This window comes from Dromaius novaehollandiae, chromosome Z, assembly GCF_036370855.1.
Source record: "Dromaius novaehollandiae isolate bDroNov1 chromosome Z, bDroNov1.hap1, whole genome shotgun sequence".
NCBI lineage: Eukaryota > Metazoa > Chordata > Aves > Casuariiformes > Dromaiidae > Dromaius > Dromaius novaehollandiae.
Window position 1 is genome coordinate 40,320,512 of NC_088132.1, and position 9,968 is coordinate 40,330,479.

Here is a 9,968-nt window from a genome sequence, read left to right on the forward strand (position 1 = left end):
ATTAAGCAAATCATTTTCCAAAGTCATAGGCAGCAGAGCATATCTATAGCTCAGTAACAGCCAGCCTTTGAATCCTTCCTGCAGTTCTGTTTAAATATGTTAGGAATGGGCAGGGAGAATTGGCTCTGGCACCTTCCCTGCCTGTTATAAAAGGGCGGAAACCCATAACGAACCAAAGCACACACAACTGCTTTTGCCATCTGCAGGGCTTCCAAACTTTCTGTAATTTTATAAAGTTGGGCTGCCAAAGCCTTGAGAAGCCAGAATCCTGATTAAAAACATGCAAGTATGCAGAAACTACAAAGAAAGCGTGTTTTAAGTAAGTGTTATAAGTAATGATGATTAGAAAGCAGTCAGTGGAAAAAAAAATAGAGTAGCCAAGAAAATTCAACAAATACAAATGGATACCTAACAATTCTGGGGACAAAAAGAGAGGCAAAGGAAGATGAGGGTGGTCTTGCAGAAAAGAGGCAAGACTGTCTATAATACAAATTTGTGTTAGGCAGAAGAGCTTCTGAACCAGAGTGATGCTAGCCTGCTATAAAACTTTTAAACTTCCTGCTATGAGCTGCTGCTTCTTCTCTCCTAGTACTTTGTCAAGACAAATGAATCACGGTGCACTTACTCCAGCTAAAATAAACCTTGAATTTTAGAGCTTCAGTAATCTCACTTCTTTCCCCTCCTGGATTGTCAAATGGGAAGATATATTCCTACTGAGATTAATGTGCAACCAAACTCAAGTATTTATAGCTGAATATTTGTCATTTTGAAAAAACTGTAAATAACCAGCAAAGCAAATGTATCTTTTTAGCCTCTCAGGCTAATGGTTTTGGTTCTGCTTTTTATTTTAAATGAGCAGCAAATGGCTGCATGGTAGCAAAATTACATGGGTATCTAAATGGCCTTATGGTATTAAACTATGAATTTTCTCTCTGATACAAGTACAAGTGAATAGGAGGTGAAAGGTGGCTGTTGTTACTGCCTGAATAAATGAGAACAACTTATTTGAAAGAAAAGGGAAGAAAAATATATGACAACCTAAGAACTGGAAATAAAGCAAAACTATTTTCTCTTTTGACTGAAAAGGAAAATTATCACTCTTGCTTTCATTATGAGGACGCTATGGAAGAAATCAACCATACAAAAGAGAAGATATTTGACTCTCATATACACTAAAGTCAATTGATGCTGTTCCTGAAAAAGGAGTCCTAATGCAAGTGCAAGAACTTAGTAAGCAAGCATTTAGTATGAGCATAGCATAAGTATAAGCAAGCATTTAGTATAGTCAGTTCAAAAATCCCTTTATATGCAATGTGTAGGAACATCAGAGCTGATCACAAAATTGTTTTGGTGGTGGGGTCCAAGTCTTCAAACAGGCTTGTACCCTGTCTCCCACCAGACTCTGTCTTCTGATTGCTCTTAGGATATTACCACCTGTGGTCACCTTATCTCCAGAAAATTAAAAAAATGATGTTGGTGGGCTGCCAGACCCACGAGGTCTGAGATTCCACAGCCCCTGCATTAAAGAAGAGTGCAGCACTGTGCCGAAGGTATCCTGGGGAACGGAGAAACAGGCTTGCACTGCATCTTCTGTCAGGTATTTGACTCTGCAGTCAGCACTGGTGCTGCAAGGAGACAGGCCACCTGGGATCTTACTGTCAGAATGTGAAAAAATGTCTTGGTGATGCCTTCTTTAGCACTGGTACAGAAGCATTAGTGTTTGCCCTGGCCATAGATTATGCTGAGCTAAATTTAAGGACAGCATATCATCGAGTCACAGTATCCCTGCTCTTCTAAGGAGGAAAGAAACTGTGAAACAAGATACTTGTTGCATCATTGCAGTTAGTCAGTTGTGTCAGTGGATGCAGAATAACCTGCTTTTCTCTATTCTTCTTTGTGGTGGCAGGTCTTTTGCTCACTCTCATTGCTTCTGCTGGAAAACCTGTAATATGGGCCTGTGAAATCCACCCAAAGTACGACTACCAATGATTCATGCAAAAAAAAGATTATGCTGCCTTTAACAGTCTACACAAAGACGCAGTCACTCTGGGATATGGAGTACTAGAAATCAAGGGGGTTTATACCCATGTGAATAGAGAAGATATAGTTCTAAACTCAGTAGTTTTTCAAGAATAAAATGAGACTGACAGATAAAGGACCTGGTTCGTAGGGTGCCAGGGCTCCAGCACATTCTTTTGTACACATTCACAAGTTAAATCTGCCTAAGTTGTGCTATAGTACAGAACATGAAATGTTCAGGTATTAATTCTACTCTGAACATTATCAGAGTAGATAGTCTTCCTTGTGATATTTCAGTATACTGAAATATATCATGCAGGCAGTGTGAGCTATTTCTGAACTGAGAAGGAATACAAGGTAACTGTGTTATTACCACAGACTCACTTTTACCAGCTGCATGTGTTATTTCAAGCTAGATCGTGTGTAAAGAACTGGACGTGAAAGGGTATGACAAACAAAATTTGATTATATGTGAGACCTTTAAATAAAATAAATTCTGCTCAGTTGAAATATGCACATGCAAATTAGTCATTTGATATTTAAGTTTAACTAACATAGTAATCAATTTAAAGGCTTTAGACATTTGAGATTTTATTTATCCATTTATTTCCTACTGCCCATCTGGTGTGCATGCCAGAAATGGTAATATTCTATAAGCCAAATGAGAAAAGGAAAAAGAAAAAGCCAGGCTTACTCTGCTCACTCCATAAGATCTCCCCACTGGAACCCCTCAGATGGAATTCAAGCCCATTGCTTAATTTTTAAATAGGATGGGGATAAATATTTAGAATTTTAGATTTTTTAGAAGATAGTAAAATATTCTGGGGAATATTCTAGCAAAAGGCATATAGTAATCTTGTCTGATTATCCTAACATATCAGTTTGTTTTAGTGTTATTTATAAAAATAACTGTAATTAATTTTGAGATTAATCTTTTCATATTAAGTGTCCATGGTCTAGACAATAGAATTGCAAGACTCTGCCCTGTTCTTCTGAAATCAATTATAGAAACCTCAAAACCAGCAAAGAGGATGTGAATTCAGTGACCCGTATTTGAAAAACACAACCAGAGGAGTAAATAGTGCTTCACTTTTTATAATAGCTCCATAGCTGCAGCACTCTATCCAGTTCCTGTGGCTGACTATATTTTATATTAAGCAATGACTGGATAAAAATCCTGGAATAGTCTTCTGAGCATGTTTTGGAAGGTATGTCATCCCACAGCTAACCAAATGCTGCGGGAACCAAATGCCTCTTGTATCCCGTCTCTCGTTCAGACAATGAATGTCTAACCAGTCTATGCTAAATGGAAGTTATACCTTCAGCAGAAAGAATGGATACCTTTTATCAGTTGATTAGCCTGTATATTAGGGCTGAAAGTTTGAGAGAGAGAAAGGACTGAAATATTTTAGGTTGAGAAAGGAAATGAGCATAGTTTTTCATTTTGTGTCTGCATGACTCAAAGTAAGCAAGTACTGAGCACTAAAGTACTGAGCTGTAGGATGGAGGTTAGGAGGATGGTGACTCTGCTTTCATAGAAGGACTGTTGCTACTCTCTTGGCAAGGAAACAGAGCTGTGAATCCTGAGTGAGAGTCGTGCTTTTTAGTAACAGTGAATGAGGTACCTGAGTTTCAGAAAAGAGTGAGGTTTGACTTGCATAGCTGTCCTATATATTTCTTACAGCCTAACACAGGAAGCTCTGAATTCAGTGAGATGCATTTAAATTGGTCTGGGCCAAGCATACTTCCTTTGTGAATACCATTTTGTTACGCTCAGATCCCCTTGGGTGCTGTCTATGTTAAGTAGCATTTAACTTGAGGTCATGGATTCTGCTCTGGCAGTCAAGTACCTAACTCCATTTGTGGTTCAGTGCCAAGTTTTCGAAGGAATGTGTTCGAAAGCTGTTTCAAATCAAAAGCAACTGTGGGGCAGAGGTTTTTTTACAATGTTTGTTTATCTTTGGAAAAACAGATGAATATAACCAAAAATCAGCTAATGAGTAATCTCCGTTAATAAGACTTTGATTGTAATCCCTAGAGTTTTAGAACTGCCTAGAAAATGTTACTGAGAATTACAGTAAATACCAGAACTACAGAGGTGGAGTAACAATTTTTCACAACTATTTGGCACCTCTGCTCCTCAGAATCTTTGCTTATCTGAAGCACTTGAAAAATTTAAAATTGTTAGATAAATAATGAATGTAAGAGCAAATTATCTCCTATCAGGTTAGCCATATTTGCTCTCTCTCATTCCATCCGTTTTCTTCTTACATCAAAACACTAACACAGTCTCTTTTGTATGTACATAAATTGAATAAACATACTCTGGCCTCTTTGGAATAGACTTTAAAGATTGTCACAGATCTTAATGGTTACCCCATGGAAATTTTCTAATTGCCCTAGGTAACAAAGCTCTCTTGCATATTCCCTTTGTTTTGTGTCATACAGGATGGTGTTTAGAGAAGTTTGGAAGCATTGACTGTGTCATCAATGTATGTAATACACTGCATCTTGTTAAAATTGGTATTTACAGCTTTACAGTTAGAGAATAGAAGAGACTTAATTGTACAGAAGATGAAGGTTATAAGGCAGTTTATGAAATATGAGGAGTCTTGGACTACCCACATGCCTTTTTACAAGCCTTGTGACTGCAAGTAAGTAATGACAAGTGGACGAGATCCTGCTTCATAGCTCTGCCAACCAGCAGAGAAAGAAATTGCACCTTCTCAAATGGAGCTATGCATAGTGCCGTCCTACTGTTCCTGCTCAACACCAAAGGGCATAGTTTAAAGTCATAATACAGACCAAAGTGCTTTGAAATCATCTCATTAGATGCTTGTTCAAGTTCTGTTCTTTACACAGGACTTTACATCACAACCTCAGCAGCAAAAATGTGTTCAGATAAGCCTGAAGAAGGAAGTCAAGAATATCTCTGTCTTCATTCACTCCTACAAAAATTTAGACATTTATGTATAGAAAAATCTGAGAATTGGATTTTTTTTTAAAAGAGTGAAACAGTAATTAAATTCAATAGGCCAAAGTCCTGTTTTGAGGGTACCTTTTAGGAATAATGTCATTTTCATCTATAACAGCTCTGGTACTTTGTTTCTTCAACTATCTCGCACTGTCTGGAATTTAACATCCTATCGTCTGTGTAGTAGTTATACATTTTTATGGGGGAAACACCTACTTAGTACAGTTAAATCATGAGACCAGCAGGCTTTTATAATAAGCTCCTTTGAAAATCTTTTGTACAAAGGATACTGTATAAAATGCATCAATAAAACATTAATGACCTATGCTTCCGATTTCAAACAGCAGGGACACACACGTTCAAGCAGCTCAGTTTCCATCTCTGGTAGGGTCTGTAGCAGCATGAGCACTTCTGCACATAATGATTGTGTAAGTTATTTTATTTACAGAACCACAGTTGCAACAAAAACTTCAGCAGGAATCCTGGAATATTAAAAATAGCTCTTCTCCTTGATTGAAGCTGAGTAGCATTTCTTGCATAGCAGCATCACAAAATAATCATACTATAAATGTCACCTCTTTGCAGAGGGGTAGGAAGGAAATTTACAGTTCTTTGGCTTTCAGGATTCCTGCTTAGTTAGATTGTTTTTCGTTATAAATCATGTTATGGGTAAAACTTGACATATTGCATGATAATTGTTGTTCTGACAGTTTGCTAAGCACTGCATTTCTAGTTATGAGCAGCAGACTATTGGGTTGAAGGAAGGTCAATTCCTATATGTTTAGGACCAAATGTTTTCCACCCAGGTAGTCAGGGTGCAGCTTGAAATAGTCAATCATTTGTTGACTGTTTTTCTGGACCACTGTTGTGATGTAGAAAAGCCTGCCCCCCACCTTGATTTTATTAATCCCTGCTGACAATAGATATAGGGAAATCCCTGTGTGGTTGAATTGTTGAGTAGCTATCAGTTTTAGTTGGCATGTAAAACTGATGTAGGTAGTGGAGCTCAGGCTATCCCTGATCTAGGCAATAAAAATGCATGCAACTTCTGCTTTAACAAGTCTTTAAGGATTTTTTTTTTAATTTTATTTTTATGCTAATCATGTATACGCAGCATTTATGATGTTCATGGATTATCAGTGATGGTTGTGGCTACAGCTACAACAAAAACCTTTGTGTGGATATAATGGAAAAGTGTCCCTGGTTGAAACAAATGACAAAGCAAGTAAGAGTGGTGCTGGATCACATGGAGGTTCATTTTAACCCTGCTCAGCCTGGGCTGCTTGTGTTATCTTCAGGCTGCTGTAGGGGAGCTGACTTGCATTTATGTAAGTTAAAGTGGCCAGAAAATCTAGAAAGGGATCAGTGCTTTGTTTTTCCAAGCAGGCATGTGGGCTGACCCTGTATTTTTCCTATCCATTCCACTTACACTGTCTGCTAGTCACTGGGAAGCTCAACAATGCAACATCCCTATTTTTGGATGATTCTCCCTGAAACTGTTGCACTGATTTGACTATGCTGGATTTAAGGCACAGAATGACCATTTTAAAGGTTCTCACTTAAAAGGCTTCTGTTAAGTTGTAATTATGATATGGGAAATATCAATTGAACTGAGAGTAAAATTTCAGCAAAAATTGTAGGTAATACATGTAATACACATTTTGTACCAAATTAGAAGTAAAGAAAAGCACCCATTATTTGCCTAACTATTATGACTAGGAAGAGGCGATGTTAATTCTTCCATTAGGCAAGTTTAAGTGCTATGTAGTTGTGTGAGTTTGCAAATTAGTTTGTCATCATTCTTTTTGTCTCTTCCTATTGCACTTGTGCCCTCCTGCCATTTATCAGGAAGAAGGAGCCTACTACTGCCATTTGCCATTCCCAGGGAACTCTTCACCTATCTTATTGGGCGTTGCTATTGTGCAGTGGGTATGCACTGCTTGTCCACTTTCTTGACTTTCATGTAGACCAAGTTTTTCACAAGTTGTTAGCTGCCTATAGTATTAAGTGGTAATTAACACCCCTAAAAGGTAGTTTGCATAATTCTATAAATTATAACAGAAACTGCATTGAAATATTTGCACACTTGTCTTGCTATATCAAGCATGTGAAAAGTGGTCAATTTATGGTGAAACCTTCAGTATCTTATGGATCCTTTTTCCTAGCCTGACATCTTAAAGAAATCTTAACATGACTGTTTCCTAATAATCAGGGATTCTCTTGTAGTTTTGGTTACATATTAAGTAAGAATAGATTAGCTATTTCTACTTGAGAGTCTCTTTACCTTGCTTACTTGTGAGAAATTTACTCTGTGGATAGGTCATGGCTTTATTTTCTTTTTGTAAAATCTCAGCCAGCTACAGCTGTCTGATAAATGCAGGGCAGAAGAAATGAACTCCACTGGTTTTTATAACACTAAACAATGGATCTTTCTGTATCTAAGCATCTTAACCATGCAGAAACAAAAATTGCTGCATATGATAAAATTCACCGTAACCGAACTATTTAAAGAGCAATGCACGTGGGACTGACAATTTGTCTTCTGCTGCAACAACAACCCAGATGCCTTTGGCATCTACAGTAGGATGTAGCATTGTAGCATCGCATTTGCTTGTGTTTTGATTATCTGGCAACATATAGTTGTTCTGTGCAGAAACCACTGTGCTCTCCTACTTAATGGGGTCTAGAAGGTAACTCAAAAATAAGAGATCTGGAGAGTTGCCATCATTCACCTTGGCCTGCAAACTGTTTACATATAGTCAAACAAGGGACTGAGTGCTTTAATGGCTCTCTTTAAATGACATGAATGAGCATAATTATTGCTTTTGAACTTACATGCATCCATACAGTACCTTGCTTATGTATGTAATACACAGATACCTATGATATCTGGCGGAAGGGGAGAGACCCTGTCTACCTTGCTATAATGTCTAATGGTGAACACTAAAAGAAGGAATGTAAGGAAGAGAGGACATATGGAAAAGTCCTTCCCCCATTATATTTTGGAGCAGTCCGAGGTTTAAGGACTTTGTGAGCTGGATGTTACACTCAGACAATTGTTTTGGAAAAGCTACTGATGGACCTATCCCTCATGTATTTCACTTATATTTTTCTGAAGCTGTTTTATGCTCTTGGGATCTATGGAGTGAGTACCTCAGTTTATTCTGGTGTTGTATGAAAAAGTTCAGCTCTGAAGCACTGGTAGTTAATTGTCCCCTTCTCACAGCAAGGAAATAATTAGATTGTGAACCCGAGTAAAAGTCTAATTCTTTGCCTGTACATCAGCTCTTGGGCCTTGCTCCAAACTTACAGCAAAACTGTGTTTAGCCACATACTCTCAATACTTTCGTATACTAAGTATCAGGAACACTTAAAATGCTTCAAAGCCTGTAAATATCACAAGCGAAGGTAATAGAAGCTTTATAAAGTAAATTGCTAGTACCAGATTAATCCCTAGTGTGATTCTGCTGAAGGCAGTGGAGTAACAGCAGAGAGGGATTTGGCCCACGATTTTTAAAAGACTAGCTAGCACAAATTAATTGTACACCAAAGGGTTTTAAACCACGTTAGATAAGTTCCACAGTCAAGGCTAATCTTATTACAGTGACATGGTATCATGAGAACTATATTACAGACAATTTAATTCTGCTCCTATGTACCTGATTTAGCTGTCCATTATCTTCAATTTTTGCCTTACAGAAATGCAGTGGAAGCTAAAAACCCACCCAGTTCCAGCTGTCTCTTCAGCTCATTCTTGATTTTGTAATTTTTATCATTGTCAGAAAAGAAATATAATCAATAAGAAACAAGCAGGCTGTATCTTCAATGCTTGCTTGCCTTCTCAGCACCCGCTCACCCCCTAAAAAATCATGCACTGGAACAGATCTGAAATGAGTGAACAGTTAAAAAAATAAATTAATTAATTAAAGCCCATGTTTGAAGAAAAAAGAAGAACTCAGCTAATAAAAAATTACAGTCCAATATTCTCATAAATTTGAATATAAAAGGAAAATGGTAAGGGCATAGAATAGAATTGATCTTTTTTGAGATAAAATGAAGAAGGAATCACTAATGAAGGAGGAAATTGTAACTCAGTAATAGAGGTGCCCATGGCAACACTATCAATTCCAGATTCTTAGGGCAGCTATTAGAGTAGAAAGGTATATATTCAATGTAAAGAACCTCTTTTGTAGTTGCTTTGATATTAAATTCATTCACTGTTTTGTTGCTCATCTCTAACATATAACAACGTGCTGAATTGGTTCTTTAAAGGTCATCCTTTGCTCACTAAATGCAAGGAAAAAATACAAATAAAGGAGGCAGAACAGAAGAACTAAGATGTGGTAAACAGGAAGATTATCAAAGGATAAAGAGAAGGGTTTAAAAATTTGATTTTTTTTGTGAGACATTTGCAGTGAGTATATCAAAATAGTGATTGTTAGATGAGTTGCCAGATGCTTTTAATGATGCGGAAATCCTACCCACTTTGCAGTTAATAGGAGTTCTGCTATTTGCTTTGGTGTGCTGGATGTGGAGGAACATAGTGTCAGGATCTCATCCCAACTTACTATTGAAATACATTATATGTTATGTATTGTCTGGTGTTTTGGTACTTACTTTGCCAATATCTTTTTTTAATGTGACATTATTAGAAGGGATAGGTAGCTCCAGGGTTAGATAGGTGGAAAAGGTTTCTGAGAATGAGTATTTAAATAAAGGCAGGGAGCAACAACTTTGGAGTCAGGTGTCCGTTTTTCTTCTGGAAAGCCGCAGCGGAAGGCAAATGTGAAGCTAGCCATCTAGCCCTGACAACTGATATATGAAATCCTTATTGCAAAAAGTATGTAACAAAAGGCAAGGAATGCATACAGGAAAAAAACAAGTGTGGACATGAGTTAGCAGGATTCAGTTGTACACTGTAAAGATTATTTCCCACTGTACTCTGCCTTAGGCAGAAAACAGTTGAGAGGGGAGA